This window comes from Tupaia chinensis, unplaced genomic scaffold (genome assembly GCF_000334495.1).
Source record: "Tupaia chinensis unplaced genomic scaffold, TupChi_1.0 Scaffold000146_1, whole genome shotgun sequence".
Classification (NCBI taxonomy): Eukaryota; Metazoa; Chordata; class Mammalia; order Scandentia; family Tupaiidae; genus Tupaia; species Tupaia belangeri.
Genome location: NW_006159616.1, coordinates 8,942,423 through 8,968,089, shown reverse-complemented (window position 1 = coordinate 8,968,089; position 25,667 = coordinate 8,942,423). Strand labels below are relative to the sequence as shown.

The following is a 25,667-nucleotide window of genomic DNA, read 5'->3' as shown; positions in this document are numbered from 1 at the left end:
AAGGCAGGTTCTCCAAACGTGATGTATGAGACAGACACACCGCACAGATTCACCACATGTCCATGGTCACCGCAAAGGCTCTGAAAGCCTAGGGCAGCTTGAGCTAGTAAACCTGGCTCCTCCCTTAGTAGCTCAATCACTCAGGATAAGGGTATTTCTCCCCTCAGTTCTACAGTTTCCTTATCCATAACACCTGCATAACTATAGCACCCACTACATGAGTCTGTTGGGGACAGAATGAGTTAATACTCGTGAACCTTTTAGAATTGCACTTGGTAGTTAAGAAACAAACGATTGGGTCAGTTCAGTGGCATAGCAGTGAATACTCTGCTCAGGTGATGCTGGATTTATTTGAAAGATTGTGGGTTCAATTCCCCAGTTAACCTGTACATGACAGGTGGTACACTCATGATCCTTGCTAGCTAGGAAAGGTAGGGCATGGATGATGGTGGCATCAGACCCCAGCAAGTCTTTCTCTCCTTCTTTCTCTCTCTCTTACTCTCATGAAAGAAATAAATGGGCTAGCTGGTGGTGTGGTGTGGTGTGGTGGCTAAGGTGGCTAGATCCCACATAGCCAATTACATGGTTCAAGTCCTAGATCAAGTAGCTTAAAAAACTTGCCAAGGATGTGTGTGTGTGTGTGTGTGTGTTTGGCCAAAATCCCAAAGGGAAGGAGAAATGGAGGAGAAGGGATTGCTGCATGAACATCCTTCATGAAGGAAACTTTCTTATTTTCCTTCTTTCTCTCTGTCTCTTCAGTGAATGCACATGCCCCCTAACATTTTCTTTTTTAAATAAACTTTAAAAAAAGAAAGAAAAGAAACAAATAATCAATTAAAGCTGTTGTTATCTGGTCTTCACAATTATTAGGAATACTGAGACCAGCAGATAGCATAATGGTTATGTTGCTGGACTTCCATGTAGTTGACTGCAATTTGAGTCCCAGACCCAGTGGCTTAAAACTCACTCCAGGTATGTGTGTGTGAGTGCCCAAGATCTGAGAGGAGGATAGAGAAAAAGAGATTGCGGTATGGCCATTCTTCCTGGGGGATGATTTCTTGCTTTCTGTCTCTCTGTCTGTCTCTCTCTGTCTCTCTGGTAAACACACACATCCTATAGCAAAAATATCTCTCTCTGTCAAAAAAAAAAAATTCTCTCCCTGACAAAAAAAAAAAAAAAAAAAGAAAGAATATTCTATAGGGTCAGTAGGTGGCATGGAGGTTAAGGTGCTAGATCCCATGTGGCCAGCTTTGTGATTTAAGTCCTGGACCTGGCAGCTTGAGAATCATGCCAGATACATGTGCATGCATGCCCAAAATCCCAAGAGGAGACTGGAGGAGAAAGGCCTGTGATGTGGCCAAGCCCCCTTGCGGGGAGGGTGATTTCTCACTTTCCCTCCCTCTCTCGGGCAAGTGTACACAGCCCATGGCAAAAGCTAAAAGAAATAAATAAAAAAGAACATCCTACAAATACTTTTATTACTTCAGTAAATATGTTATTGTGTTCTATTTACTAGCCCCTGTATTAGGCCCCAGATGCCTTGATGGCCCTCACAGCATGGTAGGAAAGATAGACATTCAGCAAACATTTACACAGTCATTGTAGGACTGGATTTCTTGCAAAATGTGGCAAAATGAAAAGAGAAGGCTGCATTTGAAGTCAGACCAATAACCTACAGACGTGGTTTCAAATTCTAACTCTGATACAAATGAGCTGTGAGACTGACCCAATGCTCTGAGGACACCTTTACCTCCTGCATCCCACTGCGAATAGGTGAGTCCGCCAGATATTAATGAACCTATAAGTGAATTCATGGTCGATATTGATCTGGCTCCTAGGGTCTGAGCTGCCCTGCCTTCCCCAAGTGGCCTCTGAGCCCTGGCTTCATGTTTCTAAGGGAACTTGTCCTGGTTTTCTTGAAAGGTAATCTCCTTATGGCTCAACTTTGCTAAGAAAATTAAAAGCTTTTCCCTCTCCCTTTAAATCTCTGCATGGATCTGCCAAGAACAGGAAGAAAATCTGCCAGGGGCTTGGGATAGTATTTGACACTTGAGCTCAAGAAGGTCTCTATTCAAATCCCAGCTGGGTCAGTACCTACTTGGTGACCTCGGGGAGGTCATCTGGTTCTCAGAGCCTCAGTTTCCTCATTCGTGTAACAACTAATGGAGTAAATAGAGTCATGGAGAATACCCCATTTCATGTCGTTAGAATTCAGTGAAATAATGTACAACAGTATTTGTAAAGCACTTAGCATATACCCCAACTCAACATGTAATAGATATTATGTTCCCATTATCAACTATTTTATGTTATGATGGAGAAGTCAAATGGGATGACTCTGTCTGGTGCTTTGTAAACTGTTCAGTGTTACATGCAGGAGTAAACAATTCTCAGATGTTATCAACATTGTTAATATCACTTTGTCAGCCAGCCAGAGCAAAAAAAGCCATCACAGTCCATCAGCATAAAACACTGTTTACTCTGATTTCAGAATCAGAAACAACCTGGATCTCTAACAGGAAATATTCAGGAAGCAGACTCATTGGCTCAGGGGGACTTACAGCCTCAGTTTGAAAAATCTGCTACTCAAGGAACTACCCTTAGTGGCAACCAGCTGGGCTCCAGAACGAACAATTAGGACACAATATGAACCGCAGCCTGGTAGGAACATTGGCAGTAAACTAAACTCCAGTGCTGGAAATCACATAACCAACTCTGGGTCTCCATGCCCTAATCGGCCTGAAAACCTACTGGGCATACGAGCTTGTGCCTAGGATCTGACTGGCTAGAGATCGGGATAGGGGACTATAGCATGATAAACCTTATCGAAGTGTGTCTCTTTCTCTCTCACGCACACACATACTCTAGCATGAATAAAATTTAAAAACTCAAAACAAGGGCCAGCCCTGCTACGCAGTGGTCAAACCTTGTGTATCAGGAGCCAGATCCCACATAGCCAACTGCAGTTCGAATCACAGCCCCATTAGCTTGAGAAAGATGCCAGGCACATGTGTATATGTGCCCTGAATCCTAGTCAAATAGACAAGTGCAGGAAAAAGGATGGTGGCATGATCACACCGTTCTCTCTCTCTGGTTAGTGCACATGTGCTCTGACAATTTAGAAAAAATTAAAAAAAAAAACAGACTCAATGGAAAATATTACACACACAAAAAAGAAACTTTGAAAGAATTTGACATGTGTGATTATATCTGTAGTGGACATAATCAGGTTCAATCACATCATCATGGAAGTAGGAACCGTAATGGAATTGTCCCCAAGTGTGAGCTACCATATTAAGTACATTGCAAGTACTGCCTTGTTAATCCTCACAACAACTTTACGAGGAGGCCGTTACTAACACCTTGTTGTGAATGAGGGAAAGAAGGCTCCGAAAGATTAAATCACAGGGCAATGCATGGTGGAGTTGGAGTTCCACCCTTAGCTTCTCAGACATGTGACCACTACAGGCAGCTGCACAGCAGGTGGGGATCTGAATCGCCTTTAGGACTTAGGGGACTCAGGGAGTGATATGGGAAAAGTGAGATGCTCCATAAAATCCTGAGCTGGTGCTAATGACAACCACAATAGTAACCATGCCAGACTCAGTGCTAAACGCTTAATATACTTTATCCCACTTAGTGCTTGCAGCAACCCTCTCAGGCAGAGTCTTCATGGAGTCTCATTTTGTAGATGAGAAAGATGAGGTCTATAAGGCCTCAGTGGCTTGCCCTAGGAAATGTTTGTAGTAACTAGCAGAACTAGGATATGAACCTGACTCCAGAGGTGTTCTGGTTACCATAGCTGCATGTGGTTTCTCTGTGTCTTTGTCTTCTTAAAGCATGAAAACTGGATCCTAAGAGGAAGCTTTCCAAGAGAACTAACCAGCACCTGTAGGTCTTTTAGGACCCAACCTTGGAGGTCATGTAGCATCAATTCTGCTGCCCTCTACTGGTCAGAGTAGTCACAAGCCTGCCCAGATTCAAAGGGATGGGATATAATTTTCACCAAACTCTAGACTAAGGCTGGAGATTGAAACAACAGGAAGACAAACCCTTCCCTTGGAGAATTCCCAGTTAGTATGGGAAAAATAATGACATTTAAAAAAAAAAGGAAGAAGAAAGAAAGAATTACAATGCAGCATGCCTTGTACTGCCAAGGCCTCTGTGAAGTGCTGTGGGCATGAAATGGAGTTCATTCTGGAACATGTGGTGACTAGGCCCACAGCCTAATTGCTCTTTCCTAATAGCAGTAAGGCTGTATTCCTGGAGTTACTCATGATGTTCAGTCAGGATAAACTGAACATTCCTGAGAGTAAATTCTCCTGTGATAAGCAGGGTGTTTCCAGTTGTACCAGAAAAGCCAGCAGAGTGACTGGTCAAGTAATGTTCCAACAAACCACTCTCCAGCCCTTGTCAAAACTGGTAGGCGCAGAAACAGGTGGTAGCAAATACCATTGGCATGTGAAGTGCTAGCCCAGTGGACTTTCCAAGGCCATGGAAATGATTTGTGGCCTTTAAGGCACAAGAAGGACTAGAAGACAAGAAACCGGCTTTTTTGCCACCAATATCGTGGCACTGTCTGCCATCTTGGCCTGGTCTTCCATTTGTTTGTTTATTTTTTTTCATCCCTTAAATGCTTATTGAATGCTGATTATGTGCTAGGCATCATCCTAAATCCTGAGGTTACAACAATGAACCCATTTAGCTGCTCCCTGCCTTTAGGTGCTTGTATTCTCATTGTCTGTAATTATTTCAGGGCACTGCATAGTAGGTTCACATAGAGCCTCTGGAGTCAGACACCTGGAATCAATTTTCTAATCAAGCAGTCACTAGCCAGAAGCTCTCACATGAGTTATTTAACCTCTTTCTTGCTTCCTCTGAACTTATCTTTTTGTCATTATACTAAAGATAATAGTGGTAACTTATACATATTGTTGTTTAAATGAGATTTGGATTTGCATATGTAGTTCCTGGTGGTGATGGTGGTGGTACAAACCTTTCCCTTCTAAACTGGTTATAGATCCTTCCAGGGCAAGAATGGTTCTCTGTTCTTACTGTCTCTCAAAGGTCTACCTGTGGAGTCTTTAAGGCTGAACCTCAAATTTTATGAAGGTCATTTAAAATCATCCTGGCTAGAGCATGTCTAGCAAAAGTTTAAATTCTTTTCTTTCTTTTTTTTTTTTTTTTGGAGAGGTTTTCGCTATAGGGCGCGTGCGCTCGCCAGACAGACAGAGACATAGAGACAGAAAGCGAGAAATCACCCCCCAGGGGCGATGGTCATGCCTCAATCCCTTCCCCTCCATTCTCCTCTCGGGATCTTGGGCACGCACGCACACGTGCCCGGCGTGAGTTTTAAGCCACTGGGTCCGGGACGCGAACCGTGGTCGACTACGTGGGAGTCCAGCGACATTACGCTAACTGCTGGTTCCCCAAAAGTTTAAATTCTTCTGAAAAGAAAAAGGCCAGGGCCATCAGTGGTGTGGTGATTAGGCAGCTGGATCCCACATGGTCAACTGTATGGTTCAAGTCACAGACCTGGTGACTTGAAGAATATGCTGGGTGCATGTGAGTGTGTGCCCAAAATCTCAAGAGGAGAATGAAGGGATTGCAATATGACCATCCCCCTGTGGGTGCTTTCTCACTTTCCCTCCCTCTCTGTCTCTCTCTGATGAGTACACTGCCCTATAGCAAATAATAAATAAATAAATAAATAAATAAATAAATAAATAAATAAATAAATAAATAAAAACGTTTGAAATCTCTCAAGGGTGGCTTGGTGTATACTAATCTTAGACTCAAAGAGTCATGGGTTTGAATTAAAACTCACCTTCCACATATTAGCATCTCACCAGGACACATCGTTTAATCTCTCGTAGCCTTGATTTGCTCTCTGTAGCAAGGAAACTGGCCCATTGGGGGTTGTTTGGATGTGAAATGATGCCTGAAATGCACCTTGCTCAGGGTCAGGCACACAGCTGGTTTTGATAAATGAGGGCCACTGTTACAGACCTGCTATTTTGATCAGTCCAGAGCTTCAGATGTTGGAGTAAAAAAGCAGGCACAGGGGCCAGCAGGTGGCGTAGTGATTGAGTTATTGGACTACCACATGATTGACTATGGTTTGAGTCCTGGACCCAATGTCTTGAAACTCATGCCAGGCATGTGTGCATGCATACCCAAAGTCCCGGGAGGAGAATGGAGGAGAAGGGATTGTAATATGGCCATTGTCCCAGGGGGTGATTTCTTATTTTCATCTCTCTGGCAAGCACACATGCCCTATAGCAAAAATCTCTAAAGAAAATGAAGAGTGGGAGCAAAGTGAAGCATTGACTCTGAGCAACCAGGGCAATGATAAAATACCATCTAGAGTTCCACCCACTTGGAGCCTTTCTACTCTTCCATGTACTCAGAGGACAGGTCAGAATGATTGCAAAAATTAAAGCAATTATAGAATTTTTTACAAGTTAATTGGCATTTGTTAAGCTAATATGAATTTCAGATGCTTTTCTAAGAACTTTTACATGGATTAAAGTTTCATAATTACCCTCCAAAGTAGGTACTGCTGTCATCCACCTTTAAGAGGTGCTACAGTTTGGATAATGCTTTGTCCCCCAAAGGTTCATGTTTTGAAATTTGGTCCCCAGTGCAATGGCTTTAGAAGGTGCTTGGACCTTTTAGAGCTGAGGCCTAGGGGATGAATGGTGATTGGATCATGGAGGCATTGCTCTCTTGGATAGATTAATAAGGTCTGGTGAGCCCCAGTGAGCTCTAGCTCTAAGAAGGTTCTAATGACAGCAGGTTGTTATAAAAGGAAGATGGCTGCCACTGGGTGTTTCTCTCTCTCTGCACGTGTGCACCATCTTCTCTGCTTCTGTCAGCAGTGTTGCAATATAGCGAGCCTGATTCTAGCCTCACACCTTTGGACTTTCTGGCCACTGGAATCATGAGTCAAATAAACCTCTATCCTTTAAAAATCACCCAGTCTCAAGTATTTCTGTAAGCAAAACACTAACAGGCTAAGATACAAGGGTACTTCAGAAAGTTCATAGAAAAAATGGAATTAAAGTACAAATTTTCTCTGGTACAAAACAAATTCTGAAATCCATGACTAATATTTTCATAATAATGAATTTCTTTGAAGACCCTTTGTACAGGTGAGGAAACAAGAAAGGTGAAGAGTTGTCAAAGGTCATTCTAGGAAGAAGTAGGGAGCTGGGAACTCACATATCTCTCTCTGGAGCCCCTCCCAAGCCACCCAGTAGTAACTCAAGTTGTGTTACTTAAGCTCCTTCACTGAGCAGCACAGGCCTCCTGTACACAGGTCTGGATAGATGCAATGTACCCTTTCCCCAGGAAAGATCCTAGAGCATCTTCTCCAAGTGGCTGGGCACCCACTTGGAGCCTTTCTACTCTTCCATGTACTCAGAGGACAGGTCAGAATGATTGCAAAAATTAAAGCAATTATAGAATTTTTTACAAGTTAATTGGCATTTGTTAAGCTAATATGAATTTCAGATGCTTTTCTAAGAACTTTTACATGGATTAAAGTTTCATAATTACCCTCCAAAGTAGGTACTGCTGTCATCCACCTTTAAGAGGTGCTACAGTTTGGATAATGCTTTGTCCCCCAAAGGTTCATGTTTTGAAATTTGGTCCCCAGTGCAATGGCTTTAGAAGGTGCTTGGACCTTTTAGAGCTGAGGCCTAGGGGATGAATGGTGATTGGATCATGGAGGCATTGCTCTCTTGGATAGATTAATAAGGTCTGGTGAGCCCCAGTGAGCTCTAGCTCTAAGAAGGTTCTAATGACAGCAGGTTGTTATAAAAGGAAGATGGCTGCCACTGGGTGTTTCTCTCTCTCTGCACGTGTGCACCATCTTCTCTGCTTCTGTCAGCAGTGTTGCAATATAGCGAGCCTGATTCTAGCCTCACACCTTTGGACTTTCTGGCCACTGGAATCATGAGTCAAATAAACCTCTATCCTTTAAAAATCACCCAGTCTCAAGTATTTCTGTAAGCAAAACACTAACAGGCTAAGATACAAGGGTACTTCAGAAAGTTCATAGAAAAAATGGAATTAAAGTACAAATTTTCTCTGGTACAAAACAAATTCTGAAATCCATGACTAATATTTTCATAATAATGAATTTCTTTGAAGACCCTTTGTACAGGTGAGGAAACAAGAAAGGTGAAGAGTTGTCAAAGGTCATTCTAGGAAGAAGTAGGGAGCTGGGAACTCACATATCTCTCTCTGGAGCCCCTCCCAAGCCACCCAGTAGTAACTCAAGTTGTGTTACTTAAGCTCCTTCACTGAGCAGCACAGGCCTCCTGTACACAGGTCTGGATAGATGCAATGTACCCTTTCCCCAGGAAAGATCCTAGAGCATCTTCTCCAAGTGGCTGGGCAGTTGGGCCAGGAGAGAAGGATGGGAGAGGGCCGCCCTTCCCCCAGGCTGAACTCTTGGGTTAATGCAAGCAAGAAAGCAGTGATTATATCCTCATTTCTAGGTTAATGAAGGAGAACTTAGAGGTAATGTTATTTTTGTTGATTCTTGATTTCTTGTTAAAATGTTTTTCAGCATAGACTCCCCTAATGACTTGATACCAATGGATAATAGCTCCCTGCTAGGCATTTTCCCGTGGACAATAATGTCCTCCTTCCCCTGGCAGACTCCCTCAGTGAGCACAGCTTGATGTTGCGTGTTAAGTGATGCTCCAGCTCTGCTGGTGGCCAAAGTCCACTGTGCTCTGCCCCATCAATGGGCCTCTTCCACCATCCCACTGAGAAACATGTTTCTCCTTTGAGGGATTTTGGGTAAGAGTGCGCCCCGCTCAGTTATGAAAAACTTTTAGGGTTAAGCAAGAGGCTGGGCAAGTGTCTGGCTAATCCCAGTGTGGTATCCAGACCAGCAGCCTGGACCTCACCTGACACTTGCTGGAAAAACACTCCAAGGTCTCACTTCCAGAGCTACTGAATCAAAATTTGCATTTTAACAAGATGCTCATGTGATTGCCATGCACATAAAGTTTAAGAAACTCTACACTGCATGACCTTCAAAACTGCACCAGTCCTGGGCTTCTGTGACTCTGGTGACAAATGCCCTCAATTTGGAGATCTTGTCAATGTGTGTGTGTGTGTGTGTGTGTGTGTGTGTGTGTGTTTCAAACCAAAGTCAGGCAGCCCATACTTCTGTTACACATCATATTAAATTCTAATTTGGTTCTTTAATCCAGTGGGATAGTCATTGTCTTTTGAGTTTCATTATTTACAGACAGGGAGCCCCTGAGTGAGTGACATGCTCTCTTTCCATCTCAGTTTCTTCATCTGTGAAATGGAGATACCATCTCCCTCGCCGCCAGGCTTTGTGGGCATCCAAGAAGCACATCCAGATCTAAAGTGCTCTGTGTCCCATTCCTTTTTGCTTATCTTTGCCCCCTGTGAAAGAGATGGGGGATTGAAACCTGCAGTTAGTGTAATGGCTATGTCGCTGGACTCCCACGTAGTCGATCGGTTCGCGTCCTGGACCCGGTGGCTTAAAACTCACGCCGGGCGCGTGTGCGTGCGTGCCCAAGATCCCGAGAGGAGAATGGAGGAGAAGGGATTGCGGCGTGACCATCCCCCCTGGGGGGTGATTTCTCGCTTTCTGTCTCTATGTCTCTCTCTGTCTGGCGAGCGCACGCGCCCTATAGCAAAAATCTCTCCAAAAAAAAAAAAGAGATGGGGGCTGAGGACCCAAAGGATAAAGCAGGGTTTCCCAAACTGCAAGGTCAGAGGGTTTAATTAAGGAATGAGAGAAAGCAAGAGGTCTCCAAATACTTGTGTGCAAATTAGTGGTATGCTAATTTCAGAATTATAGGTCAGAGTTAAATCAGGCCCCCAGATCTGTCTGTGCTTGTCAGAGAACGGAAGAGAAAGCACCCTCCAATAGAGCATGGCCACACTGCAATCCTTTTTCTTCCTTTTCTGCACCTCATCAGGATGCAGAGTATACATGCACATGCCCGTGGAATATTTTTCAAGCTGCCAGGACCGGGACTCGAACTGCAGTTGGCCCTGTGGGATCCAGCTCCATATGCACTGCACTTAACAGCTATGCTAGTGGACTGACCCACGTTTTCCAATTCTTAACTGGAAGTTCTTACACGTGTGTGTGTGTGTAAGGGGGATGGGTCAACTTGGATGATGGGGAGGGATGATACTTGAATGTCTTAAAATTGTATCCAGCATTCCGTGCATGGTATGTTCTTCTAAGAAGTTATGCTTCATCCTATGGGGGAAGGAGGGGCTGGAGAGTCAGGTAAGGGAGGACCATGTAAAAATAGTGCTCTATTAGCTGTGACCCAAGGTCTCAGGGTCCTTCCTCCCTGCTCTCCAAAGCTCCAAGCTCCTTCTGCATGTGGGCCTTTGCACCAGCTGAGTTTATTGCCTGCCAAGACATTTATTTACCCCTCTTTTCACCTAGTCAACTCCTACCATTATTCACTTAAGGTCCCCCTTAAGCGTCCCCACTTCCCCCAGGGAGGTATTCTGATTCCTGCAGTCTCCTCAGGTCCCCACAGCCTCTGACCCTGCAGCCTTCCTCTCCTTAGTAGAATTGGTCACAATGGTAACAGTGAACTCATGCACTTGATAATTTGCTTAACGCCTGTCTGTTAAACTAACATGTCCTAGGTGTTGTGTCTCTTTTCTTCACTGCTCCATCCCCCAGGGTTCAGCATTTTGCCCCAGGAGGTGCTCAAGGGTCCTCTCCCAAAGCTCAACCCTCCTCAGCCATTCTCCACAGCACTCATCATTATCTGAAATACATAGGAGGAGATAGAGGAAGCTGTGAGTGCAGGGCTTCTCAACTTCACAACTGTGACATTTGGGCCAGATCATTCTTTGTCCTTTGCATTACAGGGTGCTGAGAAGCTCCTCTGGTCTCCATCGGATGCACTACTTTCCTCTCAATTGTGACTATTGATAGTCTCCAGACATTGCCATATATTCGCTGGAGAACAGAATTACCCCCAGATGAGAGCCACTGAATACACACACACACACACACACACACACACACTCACACACATGAGTGTCTTGCACTGCATAATGATGTTTGGATCAAGGAGGACTACATATGAGACAGAGGTCCCGCAAGAAGTATATAAACTATAGCATGTAGCCTGGGTGTGTATTGAGCTAAACCATCTAGATTGGTGTTAGTGCGATCTATAATGTTTGCACAGCAATAAAAATCACTTAACATGTTTCTCAGAACATATCCTTATCATTAAGTGGCATGTGTATGTATTGCACACATATACACATGTGTATATGTGCAAACATATGCATACATGCACATGTGTGCATATGCATTATACATACACATGCATAAACATTCATGTGCTAAAAGGTATACATGTTTAAGTACACACAAGGTTACTTCCAAAACTTTGTGCAGAAAATAGTTGAGTATGAGTCTGTTTTGGTGCCAAAAATATATGAAATCCATGCGTTTCCTGTGAATTTTTGAAGCCCTCTTGCATATGTGTATATATACTTGAACATAGATGTGTGTGAAAGTGTGTGTATTCATTATATGCTCCATGAAGACAGGGATTTTTCTTCTTTGTTCACTGCCTGCTTCCTAGCAGGTGCCCATAAAACCGTGTTAAATCACTGAGTAAGTGAACACCAGCACCTCGAGGGTGGCTCTGTGGATTAAATGAGATCATTCATTCCTTTCCCGCACTCAGCATGTACTAGGTAACAGTAGGTCATCAGTTAATGCTAAGCCCTCTTTCCTCTTCTCTTTCCCCATTTCCCACCCCCTTCCCCTTAACTGCCAAAGGTCTTGTTTATTATTTTACCCCCCATGAATTCTGCATTTTGAATGGTCTCTATCCCTAAACTGGTGAAGTGACATACTCACTTCGCCCCGTGCAAAGATGCAGCAAGCGGTGCTGAAACATCAGCATCTCTCTGAAGAACTGGACGCTCTGTTCTGTAGGAAAACCATGGTCCCCCATGTGCCGTGGCTGCCACTGTCCTCCCAGAGATCCTCATGGTATTATCAACAATTAGACGCCTGAGTAGGACAAGCCAGCTAGTATTGCAGCCAACGGAATTCAGCTCCATAGAAATGACATTTCTGGTTTGTCTGCCTGTGCAGAGCCATCAGGAGAAAAATAGTGATTTCCATTAAGAATTTTTTTAATTACTGGAAAATACTGACAGCCTTCCCTGCATCCCCTCCCCCTGCACGCAGACTACCACAAGGAACCCCAGTTTGGGAACCATCAGCCCCACAGTGGAGTTTTTCATGCTGTCATGTTCCTGAGGAGCCTAGAGAAGGCATTTTTCAGGGTACAGCTACTCGATCACTTTCATTCCCTGCTCCTAGTAATGAGCTTTCGGCCCTAATTAGAATGAAATGTGTTGTTTCCCTTCCTTCCTTCACCATCTTCGTAATGATCTTTATCATTAGGGTGGGTTAATTTCTCATGCTTCCCCCTCTCGTTATGATTTCATCGTTGTGTGTGTGTTGCCGTGTACGCGTGAGTCCCTTTGCTGTGTGGATGGGAATCGTTAAGGGGACCTCACTAGCACTGAAAATAAATAAGAAAAAGCAAAGTGACAAGGAATGGAAATGGCACCAAATGGGCCTCCTTCTGCCAGCCTCTCTGGAGAACCCTCGAGAACAGGGAAGCATGAAGCAGCGCCGTTTGTCCTTCCTGGTTGCTGTTGCTTTAATGAGAAAGAGAAATGAATGGATCCAGGACATTCCTGCCATCTTCAAGCCCAGCACGCATTGTGAAGTCCTCAGTGAACAGTGAATGTGCCTCGCTGAGCGCTGAGCGAGGCTTTGAAAGGCTCCCGGGCACAAAGGCCTCTGCCCGGACTTGCTTCTTCCCTCTCCGTTGGGTCTCCTGGCTTGAGCACTTTCTCTCCTCACCTGATAACATGCTCTCTCCCAGTGCGGCAGCTGCATTTCCAGCTCTGGGAGCCTGAGGTGGAGTGTCCCTGCTCCCACCTGGGCCCTCTTCTCAGGACTCATTTCTAAGGCCTGTAGGAAGGAGGGAGGAAGTGAGGGCCCCCCAAAAGTCACGTAGAAAGTCCCATTCAGTCCCCCAAATGCTTATTATCTTCAAAGCACTTTCTAGTTGTTAAAGAATGAATCACTCTCAATGAACGCACTGGAAGGGGGTGATCTTATCCCAACTTAACCTGCCTATGCCTCATGCTTATTGATTAGTTCAGTCTCCCAGGAAAAAGGCAAAAAGGCTGCTCCCTCTGACCCCTGCACTGAAAACCACTGCCTTCTGGCAAAAAGAGCATGCTGTGGGACCAGCAGTTAGTGTAATGGCTATGTCAATGGACTCCCACGTAGTCGACTGTGGTTTGAGTCCCGGACCCGGTGGCTTAAACTCATGCTGGGCTCGTGTGCGTGCGTGCCCAAGATCCTGAGAGGAGAACAGAGGAGAAGGGATTGCGGCATGGCCATACCCCTGTGGGGGGTGATTTCTCACTTTCTGTTTCTCTGTCTCTCTCTTTCTGGTGAGCGCACGCGCCCTATAGCAAAAACCTCTCAAAAAAAAGGAGCATGCTGTATCAGCTAGGATAAGATCCACTATGCCGCAGTGACAGGTGACCACAAATTCTCAGTAGCTTTCAACACAGGATTTATTTCTAACTCATGCTACATGTCCAGTGCAGCTTCTGGTGGCTCTGTTCCTTGTCATCTTCACTCCAGGACCCAAGATAAGTCGGCCATCTAAGAATGGAGCAGCCTCTATGTAAGATGTTGCCTGGGAAAAGAGAACAAGGCAGATCATGTGCTGCCTCTAAAAGCTCTGCTCCAAGCTGGTACACGTCAATTATCTTCTCATTTCACTGACCAGAGGAAATCACAAGGCCACACCTGCACCTCTGGGAGGAAGGTATGATCTTCCTCCAGAGGGCAGCAATGGACATTTCTGTGACATTTATTATCACAGACAAACAAGCTAACAAAAACATTAGGCATTAAATCATTAACTAGTACAGAGCAATGAAATGATATGCAACATGGGCGAGTCTTCCAAATGAATAGTGAGTGACAAAAGCAAGTTTCGGCCCATGGCCTAGTAGTGAAGGGAGCCAGATCCCACGTGACTGACTGCTTGGTTCAAATCCCAGTCCTGGTGGCTTTATAAATACACTGGATGTGGGACCAGTAATTGGCGTAATGGCTATGTCATTGGACTCCCATGTAGTCGACCGCGGTTCAAGTCCCAGACCTGGTGACTTAAACTCATGCTGGGCGCGTGTGCGTGCTTGCCCAAGATCCTGAGAAGAGAATGGAGGAGAAGGGATTTCAGCATGGCCAACCCCTGGGGGGTGATTTCTCACTTTCTGTCTCTCTCTTTCTGGTGAGCATGCACGCCCTATAGCAAAAATCTCTCCAAATAAATAAATAAATAAATCACTGGATGTGTGTGCATGTGTCCCGCAAATCAGGATGGATAAAGAGAACGTATTGCAGCATGAGCGGGGGTGCCCCACTGGGGGGTTTTCTCTCCTTTTCTCTCTGTTTCTGTCTCTCTCTGGCAAGCATATGTGCCCTCTGGCAAAATAAGAAAAAATGTATGTTTTAGAAGACTACTCATATTGTGATACTATTTTTTAAAGGTTCAAAAAGTAGTGTGTAAGTATAAATTGATTAAATAAGATTGTTTTAAAGTTTATTTATTTTGTCCGTGGGGGAGGGAGCAAGAAGGACACAGTGATTAGGGTCTTGATGACGTGATCTGCCCCTAGACTCAGCCAGCCCAGATCATGGAATGCAGGTGCACTTCCCTGAGCATGGGAAGTGCTGGGACACAAACCCAGGACACTCCCACGCAGGTCCAGTTGCTTTACCACTGCACTGCCCCCTGGTCCCTGGGTAAGATATTTTTAAAAGAAATGGCAATAAACCCTAAGACTAATCATAGTGGAATTGTCTGATGGGAGAGGCAAGGGTTAAGAATAAAGGAGAGGTAAACAGGATATACTGGTTTCCCGTGTTGGTGTCATTATTGTCATTCATAACTTACGTGTATATTACATATACTACATCTATTACTTTATGTGGCATAAGACTTTATTTATGAAAGAAAGAACAGTAGATTTGGAAATAGACCTGGTTCAAATTCCAGCTCTAGCACTAAACTGACCTTATGACCTTGGGTTCTGCATAATCCCATCTGGTAAAGGAAAGGATTATGGGAAAGAGCTCCCTTTCACGCTGACTGGAAGAACTAGAGGGGACCTTGGAGCATTTGGCACAAAGCTAGACAGAGAGCCGATGCTTTTAAAAGATTAGTAGGGAGACCAGCAGTTAGCGTAAAGGCTATGTCGCTGGACTCCCACGTAGTCAACCGCGGTTCGAGTCCTGGACCCGGTGGCTTAAACTCACGCTGGGTGTGTGTGCATGTGTGCCCAAGATCCCAAGAGGAGAATGGAGGAGAAGGGATTGCAGCGTGGCCATCCCCCCCTGGGGGGTGATTTCTTGCTTTCTATCTCTCTGTATCTCTCTGTCTGTCTGGCGAGCACACGCGCCCTATAGCAAAAACCTCTCAAAAAAAAAAAAAAGATTAGTAGGTACCGTGTAGTTAGGTGGTAACGACCAATGAGGTGTTGCTCAAGAACTGGCCTTGAAGCCACACCTGTCACCACACTTACATGGCCAAAGGCTGGCCGGGTTTGGCCTCAGGCAGTCACAGGCAGTCAGTGAGTACAGGGAGCCCTGGGGCCAGGTGGGGCATTCTTGCCAGACCTGACCAAGCAGGATAGCCCCAGAGATCTCTAGCTCAGGGGTAGAAAAAAAATCTGTGCTTCTGGAAACATGTGGAACTCAATGCAATGTGGAGAGGCTGACTTCTAGAGTCCGAAGCCAGGAGAGACGGGGCAGCTAAGGAAGATGGAGTGGGCTGGGTTAGGGGAGAAGTCAGGATTTAGGCGGAAACCATGTGGAAACCCTTCTGGGTATGTTTTTTTGCTTTTGTTTTTGGAGAGATGTTTGCTCTAAGGTACATGTGTTCTCCAGAGACACAGACACAGAGAGAAAAATCAAACCCCATGGGGGGATGGCCATGCCTCAATCTCTTCCCCTCCATTCTCCTCTCAGGATTTTGGGCATGCATGCATACATACATGGTGTTTTAAGCTGTCTGGTCCAGGACTCGAACTGTAGTCAACCACATGAGAGTCCAGTGCCTTAACCAATATGCCCCCTTCTGGCCCCGTTGCTGGGTCTGTTCAAAGGAGGTGCATGATCACTGGTAAGTAGGATATAATATTGGGTAGTCAGAAAAGTCATGACGTATTTTTGCATAGAAAAAATATGTCGTGAGTGTTCCAACCCAGTAGAATCATGCAAGATCTTTTAGTGAGCCATCCACCCGATACGGGAAGTCCTGAAGCAGGTGCTGCCTGTGCCACTTCCCTATCACCATAGTCTACCCCACAGGCCATCTGCAGACAGTCCCCATCCTGCACCCCCCACTGGAGCAGGCCCAGAAGTGCCAGAGAGTTAAAAGCTCAGGAGCAGCCTCAGGCCATGGGACCATGATGAATAAATATTTCCTTCTTCCTGTTCCGTGGGGACAAGCCGGGGCCCAGGTGGCACAGCCATTCACCTCCTCCCTGGCCATATCTTCCCTCTCTCCTATGCTTCCCAGGACCAAATCCCAAATAAACTCCTGCACCAAATCCTTGCCTCATGGTCTGCTTTGCAACCCAAACTGAGACAACCTGTCTGAGTATACTCAATACTCCTGTCTTCTTTGGAGGATTCCCCTTGGGAGTAGCTGTCATTCTGGAAAAGTCTGCCTGCCTGCCTGCCCTTCCTTCCTTTGCATGCAGAGTTCTCTTACACCAAAGACAGGCAAACTACAGCCCCAGACCAAATCCAGCTCACCACCTGATTATGTACAGCCCACCAACCAAGAATGTTTACACTTTTATAAATGTTGGGACAAAATCAAAAGAAGAATATCTGGCAACATGAGATTTCTGCAAGATTCAAACTGCAGTGTTGAAGTTGCATTGGACTGCAACGGTGCCAATTCTCTTTATGAATCGTCCAGGGCTGTTTTTGTGCTGTAACAGCAGAGTTCAGAAGTTGTGGTGGAGACCCTTGGCTTGCAAAGCTCTTATATGTGGCCCTCTGTAGAAAAGTTTGTCAACCTCTGTCTTAACACAGCGAATCGTGGAAACTCTCCACTGTCGCGGTAATGCCATCACTGAGAAGAAATGCCTATTAAGCTGAAGTCAAACACCAGCCTCTTGAAAAGTTGTTATGGGTTTCTTATGCATTAAGTGCAGACAACAGGGAAGTTAGGTAGAAGCCCAAACCTTAGAGGCAGAACTCACTTTGAGGAGCTTCTAGAAGCCGGCCACAGGAACCAAGGGGGCCCCTCAGGACTTGCCTCATGGACACCTTTCCCGTTCCAGCTCTGCAAGTTTGGGCTTTGGATAAACAGGCCAATCTTGGTCAGCTGGAATGCTCTGGAAACAGGCTGATGTGAGCAACTAAAACTTCTCTTTAATGGAAGAATGAGCAAAAAGCCCTTTCCGGATCACCCCAGGGGGAAAAAATCTTTCAGTTGTGTGCAAAACCCACTTTCCTGTTGGAGAAGCATGTACTGCAAATCTCAGTAAATCTCTCCGTTGCCTGAGGATGGCACGCAGCCCCAGAGTTGCCTTCTGAGCACCAGTCCCCATGGGTGGGACATGGTTTGTCCTACCACAGAAAGTGTAGGACAGAGACACCAGATCTGCCAAGTCCATGACATCCCGTCAAGCTGAAATTTTTAAAATTCCTGATACCAAATTAAAACCTTCTTCTTCCCCCCCCCTTCTGTCTGCCTTCTGAACACAGGTATCTTTAAAGGCACACTGTAGGTGAGGATGTTGAATGAGGGGTGTGAATCAGTCATCCTGGGGACTTTCTTAGTATAGAGACGCCCCAACTAACAGTGGTTCAACTTTATGATGGTTCGACTTAACAATCTTTTGACTTTACAGTAATGCACGATCAATACTTACAGGAGAAACAGTACTTCGAGTCCCCACACAGCTGTTCTGTTTTTCACTTTCAGTGCAGGAGTCAATAAATCACACAAGGTACTCGGCACTCTGTTGTGAAATAGGCAGTGCGTTAGATGACTTTGCCCAACTGTAAGCTAACGTAAGTGTTCTGAGCACGTTTAAGGTGGGCCAGGCTAAGCTGTGATGTTCAGTATGAAACTGTATTACATGCATGTGAACTTAAGATATTTTCAATTAACGATGGGTTTGTTAGGACCTGATCCCTGTTGTAAGTCTGGGAGCATCTGTATAGACTTCCATGTCCCACAGCAGACACACCAATGGCGAGCAGGAGGAAGCCCGGAAATCTGTCTTCTTGCCAAGCTTCCTAGTGCTTTTCAAGTATGTGCTGGGTTAAAAACCACCCATTTAAAATGGTATGTATTGGGCCAGCAGGTGGCTTGGAGGTCTGCACAGTTCAGGTCTAGGGCCTGGCAGCTTAAAAATCACATTGGGCAAGTGTGTGCTTGCCCTAGATCCCAAGAGGAGGCTGCAAGATAAGGGATTGTGGCATGGCTATGCTCCCTGGGGTGTGTGGGGGGGAGGTCTCTCACTTTCCCTCCCTCTCTGTCTTTCTCTGGCACCTAAACGTGCCCCAAACCATTTTTTAAAAAATAAATAAATAATAAAATGGTATGTGTTGGGCTGGTTCCATGGTGCAGTTGTTGAAGTGCTGCCCAGGAAAAGCCAGATCACACAGTCCCTGTAGTTTTGAGTCCCTGACCCTCAGCCTGAGACTCATTATGCAAACGTGCCCAGCACCCACAGGCTGGAAGGTTAGAGGAAGGGGCTGTCGACATGACCCTGTGCTTACCACTCTCTGTCTCATTGGGACATTCGCTGTGTTGTGAATAAAGAATATATTTTAAATAAAAATTGAAAAATAAAAGTTTATGTGTTTACGTAGAAAACATCCTATGGAATGTTATAATTTAAAAAAACAAACAAACATAAAACTGGCAAGTAGACCAGCCATTGGCATGGGGATTAAAGCAATTGGATTTCACATGACTGTGCATTTGAGAGCCTGAGAAATACACCAGGTACATGTGCTTACGTGCCCAAAATTCTGAAAGGAGAATGGAAGAGAAGGGATTGTGACATGGACATCTCCCATGGCGGGTGCTTTCTCACTCTCCCTCTCTGTCTTTCGCTGTCTCGCTTCTCCAGTGAGCGCTCACACCCTGCAGCAAATTAAAACCAAACCAAAACAAAAAACCTGGCAAGGTAGTGTGTCATGCCATTCAATTTCTGGGAAATTCTATGTTTTTCTATGTTTCACTAGGATGGAAAAAAGTCTTAGCAAGAGTAGTAGGATTTTATAGCTGATTGATACTTTTTATTTTTTTAACTTTCCCAACTTTTTAAAATTGCATGCCAAGAGCAGATATTTCTATCAGAATGAGAAAACCCTCTCTAAAGCTATCTCCATGGCTAGGGGTATGATGGGACTTGTAGAAGCCCTGGACCCTTTAGCAGTTGGAGTCTGGTGGGTGAGGTTTCGTGCTGTCTGGTGCCCTTGGATCTGGCTCTGCCTGTTGATGTGACCCTGAAGCTACTAGTGTCGGAAGCCAGTCTCCCTCCTGGCTTGGCCTCTGGCCTCCCTCTAAGGTGTCTGTGAGCTGTGCATGCCTCCAGGAGTAAGTACCCAAGGCCGCAGGGAGCGCCCAGGTATGGGAATGGCCTCTGGCCCCCCTCTAAGGTGTCTGTGAGCTGTGCAGGCCTCTAGGAGTAAGTACCCAAGCCGCAGGGAGCGCCCAGGTATGGGAATGGCCTCTGCCCTCTGTGTTCCCAACCAGCCCTAACATAGCCTCTAGGTCTCCACGGAACCCACCCATCACCTGGAAGCACTAAATCCTTCCAGAACTTTAGGGAGAAAACAGTCTGAGCAGAATGGAACTTAGTCCCTGCCCCAGGGCTTGCCCCTGGGCCATCCCTGATGACCCTGTTGCCTTATTATAGGAAGAGAGGCATTATTGTTCAGAGTTCCCCCCTCTCTCTCTCTCTCTCTCTCTCTCTCTCGTTCTCGCTCTCTCTCACTGTCTGTATCCTAAACCCCTGGACTTTGGAGGCCTGTAATCCCAGGCTAGTTCCCTCCAGACACCCCTAAAGATCCTACTCCTCTCCTGACAGCCCTTAGGAACCTGCCCTGGCGGTTTCCCCGCGAGGTCTACAAGGCACAGAATGGAAGAGAAGGCACTGGAAAGTTGCAGAGAAACCTAGAGGTGTCTCGAAAGCAGGCTTTGAATTACCCGTCTCTGCCTCATTGCTCACCATTTGTGTCCACAGCTCAGGGTTAGAAGGATTCATTCACCATCCTCAGATGTGGGCTGGTAAGTCAAGAACCTTCTGCCACTGGGCCAGAGGGCTTCCTGTAGACTTGGTCACCATGGAGCCAAATTATCTAACTCATCTTGTACCCCTAACATCCCCCAAAATAAGGTTTATGGAAGGAAAGAAGAAAGGGAGGGAGAAAGGATCCCCAAGAGTATTCCTCATCCATGTATCCTTCCGCAAATATTTACGAGCAGCTACTCTGTACCAGGGACAGTTCTAGTGGCTGGGATGTGACGAACGACATTAGTCCTGGTCCCCACCCTCCTGAGGCTGACAGTTTGCAGAAGGAGGGCAGAATTAGTAAGTAAGCATTTCTTACAAGAAAAGTAGAAATGACCATCTTGACTACAGTTGCATAAGAGAGGTGGAAGGCCCTCTGACCTGGTCAGTAAGCAGGTTGGGGGCCTTCCCTGTGGAAGCAAAGCTCTTTCTGAGCACCAGAGGTTGGGCGGGAACAGAAGCATTACCAGGTCCCCATCATCCTTCCCCCCACTTCAAGTACAGAACTTGAAGGACTTTCTGACCATGTTGTAATCTGGAGCTTTTTATCCCCCTCAGCCTTAGAGACCTCAAGGCCAAAAAGCCTAAAAAGGTCAGAGGTCAAAGTGGGCAGAACTGATCCGCCCTCCCCTGAGCCCACGTTTGATGCACGGTTGTTCAGAATCCCTTTCCCATGGGAGGCACCCTCTGAATGGAAAAATCTTACCCCAGCGTGGGAGCAGGCAGCCTTGCTTACCGAGGTGTCTCAAAAGTTGTGCAAATGACAAGCTCATTTTAAGCTGAGAAGACACATCTGAAATATTGATGTGGCAGCCGGGGCCCAGCTCCAGACCCAGCTACAAAGGGAGTGCTAAATAGTTGATGAACAGTATAATTAATCAGCGGTTATGGCCTTCTAACTGCAGGTGTCCAGCTAACTGCTCCCAAGCCCACTTCTCTGACCCACTGGAGCCCAGGGTGCCGCCATGCACAGCCTCAGCGGCACGTGAGCCAAACTGTCAATGTCCCACCATGCCGTCACACCCATCTCTCCCTCCACAGCCACACCTTTGCTGCAGCCTCACCCAGCGGGACCCAATAGACCCCCTGGGCTGCATCATCATCTGCTTTTCTGTGTGCTGTTCCATCGTCTCGGAAACCATTCTCCTCCTTGAGTACCTGGCTTCCTCACTCCCGCTACTAACTCACCCCAACCAGCTGTGTGAGCCAGAACATGTCACAGTGGCTCTGTGCCTGTTTCCCCATCTGTAAAAAGGGGAAGCTATCATAGTGGCAGCTGGGTAGGTCCACTGGGAAGACTGAAGCGTTAGGGATGTCAAGGACGTCGACACGTAGTATGTGCACTAGAGACGTTAGCTGTCGATGCCACTCGTCTTTCCTAACTCCTTTTCCCTGAGCCCTCTTGGCCTCTCCAGCTGAGTCAGGGCGTCCCTACAGCCTGTGCTTATGTCATTGCACTGTCTCTTCCACTGGTTCGTGGTTCTGGCTAGACTCTAGGCTTCCTGAAGGCAGGGATGCTACCGTCTGTCTCTGTATTCCCAGTGCCTGGAATTGAGACACAGTATCCAAGGCTGAATGGATGGATGAACAAATGAATGAAGGGGTGAGTGACTCTCCAAGCAGCTTTCTCCAGGGGCTGTTGTTCGGAGTCCCTTTCCCAGTGGCCTTCTGGCTGCAGGTGTCCAGCTAACTGCGTTGTGCTGCCACATCAGCAAAGAGGGAATCAACTCGGAATATTCCCCACCTGTATCTTAGGGTTGCTTCTCCAGCCAGCCTTGTGACTCAGCTGCCCTGGAGGCCGCCCTCTGCCTCAGGGCTGACATGTCACTAGGCACGGTGGCCACAGAGTCCAAGGCCCTCGTGTCGTGATGTGTCCTGCTCTGCTCAGCACCACTCGAGGCTGAGTTGGGGAAAGCTAGCCTCATGAGCCACCTCATCACCTTCCAGACTAGGGAGTTCCTGTAATTGGTCCCTCCCTGGCATTTGCCTCTTTTTCTCTCCCTGCCTCTTTAGTGGCTTTTCCCATCACTCATGCCTCTTTCCCCCTCTTCCAGGGTAATGGGCAGCCCAGAATCCAGGCAGCAGCCATGGGGTTGTCTTTGGCTATTCCCAGCCTTGGTCACCCTGCCACACCCTGCCTCTCCCCTATCATTGCATGCCGGATGCACACTGCAGACTCTGGGCAGCCCTGCCAGCCAGAAATGCAGACTGTTTTTGATTAGCATAAGCAACGTGCTTTCCTTGGCTAGGTCTGGAGCTGTCGCAGCCTAATTAGCAAAGCTGCCAGATCAGCAGGCCCTCTCATTAACGTTGATCCAGTCCCACCGTGTCCAGCTGCAGAAGCCCCCACAGTCCATCCCTCAGCCGCCCACCCCTAGGATCACACCAAGGCCCTGAGAGGGGACTGGCAGCCAAGAAGGCCATGCCATGACCTTACCATCAGCCGATGGGCTCATCTTCCGGTACGGCAGGCTTGGGCCGGGGCCTCTGGAAGTTCACCGTAGGCTTTGTGTCCCAAGTCTTTTTAGCCCTTTCATCATAGAGTGAGCCTCTGCGAGGTTCTGCAAAGGATGCTGATGCAAGCCGCAATCCTCAGGGAAAGCTCTGTCCTCCCCCTCATTCAAGCCACCCCACTGTCTGGCCTGCACCATGGATGGCCACAGCCCTCCTCTCTGGTCTGCCCAAGGAGTGTGATTAGGTCAGCTCAGGGCACCCAAGCCAGGGGATAAAAGCAAAGTGAGGAGGGGGGTGGGAGGGAGAGGAAGCTGCTTGGTTTAGGTAGTCAGGAGGGCTTCTTGGAGGAGGTTGCATTTTAGCTAAGACCTGAATGGCAAGGACAAGTTGGCCACACAACGATCTGGAGGAGGGCTTCCAGGACAAAGGTCAGAGAGTGCAAGTGAGGAAGAAGATGAGCAGGGTCAGCATGCAGGGTGCTGGGTAGGAGGCCAGGTTGGGGGAGATGATGAGATAAACATGATGAAGCAGTCCGGTGAGTGATTAAGTGACTGAGTGAATGCTGTCAGAACTGAAAGAACTGGGAGACCACTGGGACCCGGAGTGATCAGGGAAGCTATCTGGAAGACACAAAGCTTCTCTTCTTCATCATCATAGAAAGGGAGAGAGAAGAGGGAGACTCATGGAAGGGCAGGTGAGATTCAGATAGTTCCACGTGCTCCCTCTGCTATGTATCGCAAGTCATAGTTAATAGTTAATTAGATGCTAATCTTGGCATATCTGAACTCCTGGCTGTCGCAACAACCCCAGGATGGGAGCACTATAGTTATCCCAATTTCACAGTAAGGAAGTCTTGACTGTTCCAGGATCAAAGCTTTCCTACTGATAAAGGCCAGTGGCTCAGGCTGCTATCTTATTAATAGTCCAAGGGGCCAGATGACTGCCCCAGGTAAGAATTTAAATTGAAGGACCAGCAGTTGGCATAATGGCTATGTCGCTGGACTCCCATGTAGCCAACCACAGTTCAAGTCCCGGACCCAGTGGCTTACACTCACGCTGGATGTGTGTGCGTGCATGCCCAAGATCCCAAGAGGAGAATGGAAGAGAAGGGATTGCGGCGTGGCCATCCCCCTGGGGGTGATTTCTTGCCTTCTATGTCTCTGTCTCTGTCTTTCTGGTGAGCACATGCGCCCTATAGCAAAAACCTCTCAAAAACAAAACAAAAACAAAAACAAAAAAGAATTTAACTCAAATAGAAACTCCTGCTTGGACTGTTCTCCAGGGCACAGTGGAAGAGTGGAGGGGCACTCAGTTTGACTCACACCACTGGGTTATAGATTTATTCGGTGGCTTGACTTGGGACATTAGTTTACACCCTCCACACTTGGATCGCTCACCCTCCAAGGGATGTGTGAGCAGGCCTTTTCTGCTTAAGTTAGCTGCAGTGGGTTTTTGTTGCTTGCAACCAACAGCCCTAACTGGTTCACAGTCACTAGGTCTCATCAAGTCAATAGACAATGGCTCTTCATGGTAAGAGTAAGCTTGGCTATATCAAGCAGATCTGCAAATAGCCTCAAAACCCAGCAGGCAACAGACAGCCTACCTGTTCTGGAGTCCAGAGAAAGACTTTGGAAGATATTCCTGAGGATCTGAGTGGGTCCTGCTTTCAGCTGCCCCATCCAATGACAATTCCTTGTATTTAGGATTCTAAACAGAGAAAGATGAGAACTTATACTCTTGGAAGTTAGGTAATATGATAAGAAGAGAAAAGTTTGGAGTGCAAAGAGACCTGGATTTCCATTCCAACTCCTCTGCTTACTAACACTCCTGTAACCTCTCTGACTCAGTCTCCTTGTCTGTAAAATGGGAGGGGGGGAGATAGGGAGTAATTTAAATGTTTTCATCTCTAAGTATTAAATGCCCAAGTCTAACTGGCACAAAAAAATGTTTATTGAGTCCTGAAACTGCCCTCGAAGATATAGGTTGACTTAATCTGTGGCTGTCTCCTTTCTTGCTGATTCTCTTGGCCCTGCCCTCCTTTGGGTGTCAGTTCCACCCTCAGGCTGCACCCAGCTGGGGCAGCAGATAAAGCTATGGACATCATACCCGGTCACAGTAATCTCAGAGAAAGGGAAGGAGCTGATCGTGTAAGCCAGAGCCTGGGGAACAACTCCACCAGCGAGCCACTCCACCCATCTCATTGGTCCAAACTGGGTCACATGCCCGTGCCTCAGCCAATAACTGTCACCAAGGAAATGACAGATCCCAATGGGCTTATGCCTAAATGCCTGAACCAATGAGGGGCAAGGATTTTGGGATTAGCAAAACTGGTTTAAACCAGCACTTCTTCAATTTTTTTTTTATTCTCAGGCCCACTTTTACACTTTTAAAAGTTAGAAAGGACCCCAATAAGATTTTTTTGCATGGTTTACACAAAGAGTCTCCAAAAAATTCATAGACAGTGTATATTATGAAAAAAACTGTGCATGGATTTCAAAAAATTTTGCATCGAAATGAACTCGTACTTGAATTCCTTTTTCCCCCAAACCTTTGGAAGCCTTTACTATTTTCCAGTGGTTTCCATTTTGTAAATTAAAACTGAAAAGTTTATTTAGTTTTAAAATCATAAGTATAAACGCCGTACACATTAATATAAATAACATAGTTTATAAATAACAACTGTTCTTCCCAAAGCAAAAAAGAAAAAATGAAAGCAGTAGGCCTTATTTCACATTTTTGCAGATCCCTTTAAAGTCTGGCTTCACAGAACATCGCAGGGTTCA

General features: G+C 46.3%; 1 protein-coding gene and 1 long non-coding RNA gene across 2 annotated transcripts in view; one reads left to right on the top strand and one right to left on the bottom strand.

Annotated features, from left to right (window-relative positions):
• KAZN (kazrin, periplakin interacting protein) overlaps window positions 1-25,667 on the top strand; it is a 535,612-nt gene that overhangs the window by 287,040 nt on the left and 222,905 nt on the right. The gene's annotated exons all lie outside the window — the stretch shown is intronic.
• Window positions 13,709-22,927, bottom strand: LOC102497497 (uncharacterized). Its single transcript, XR_334077.2, has 3 exons — window positions 22,868-22,927; window positions 18,052-18,141; window positions 13,709-13,787 (listed from the first exon to the last, which is right to left on the bottom strand). It is a non-coding gene; the product is annotated as an uncharacterized LOC102497497 (long non-coding RNA).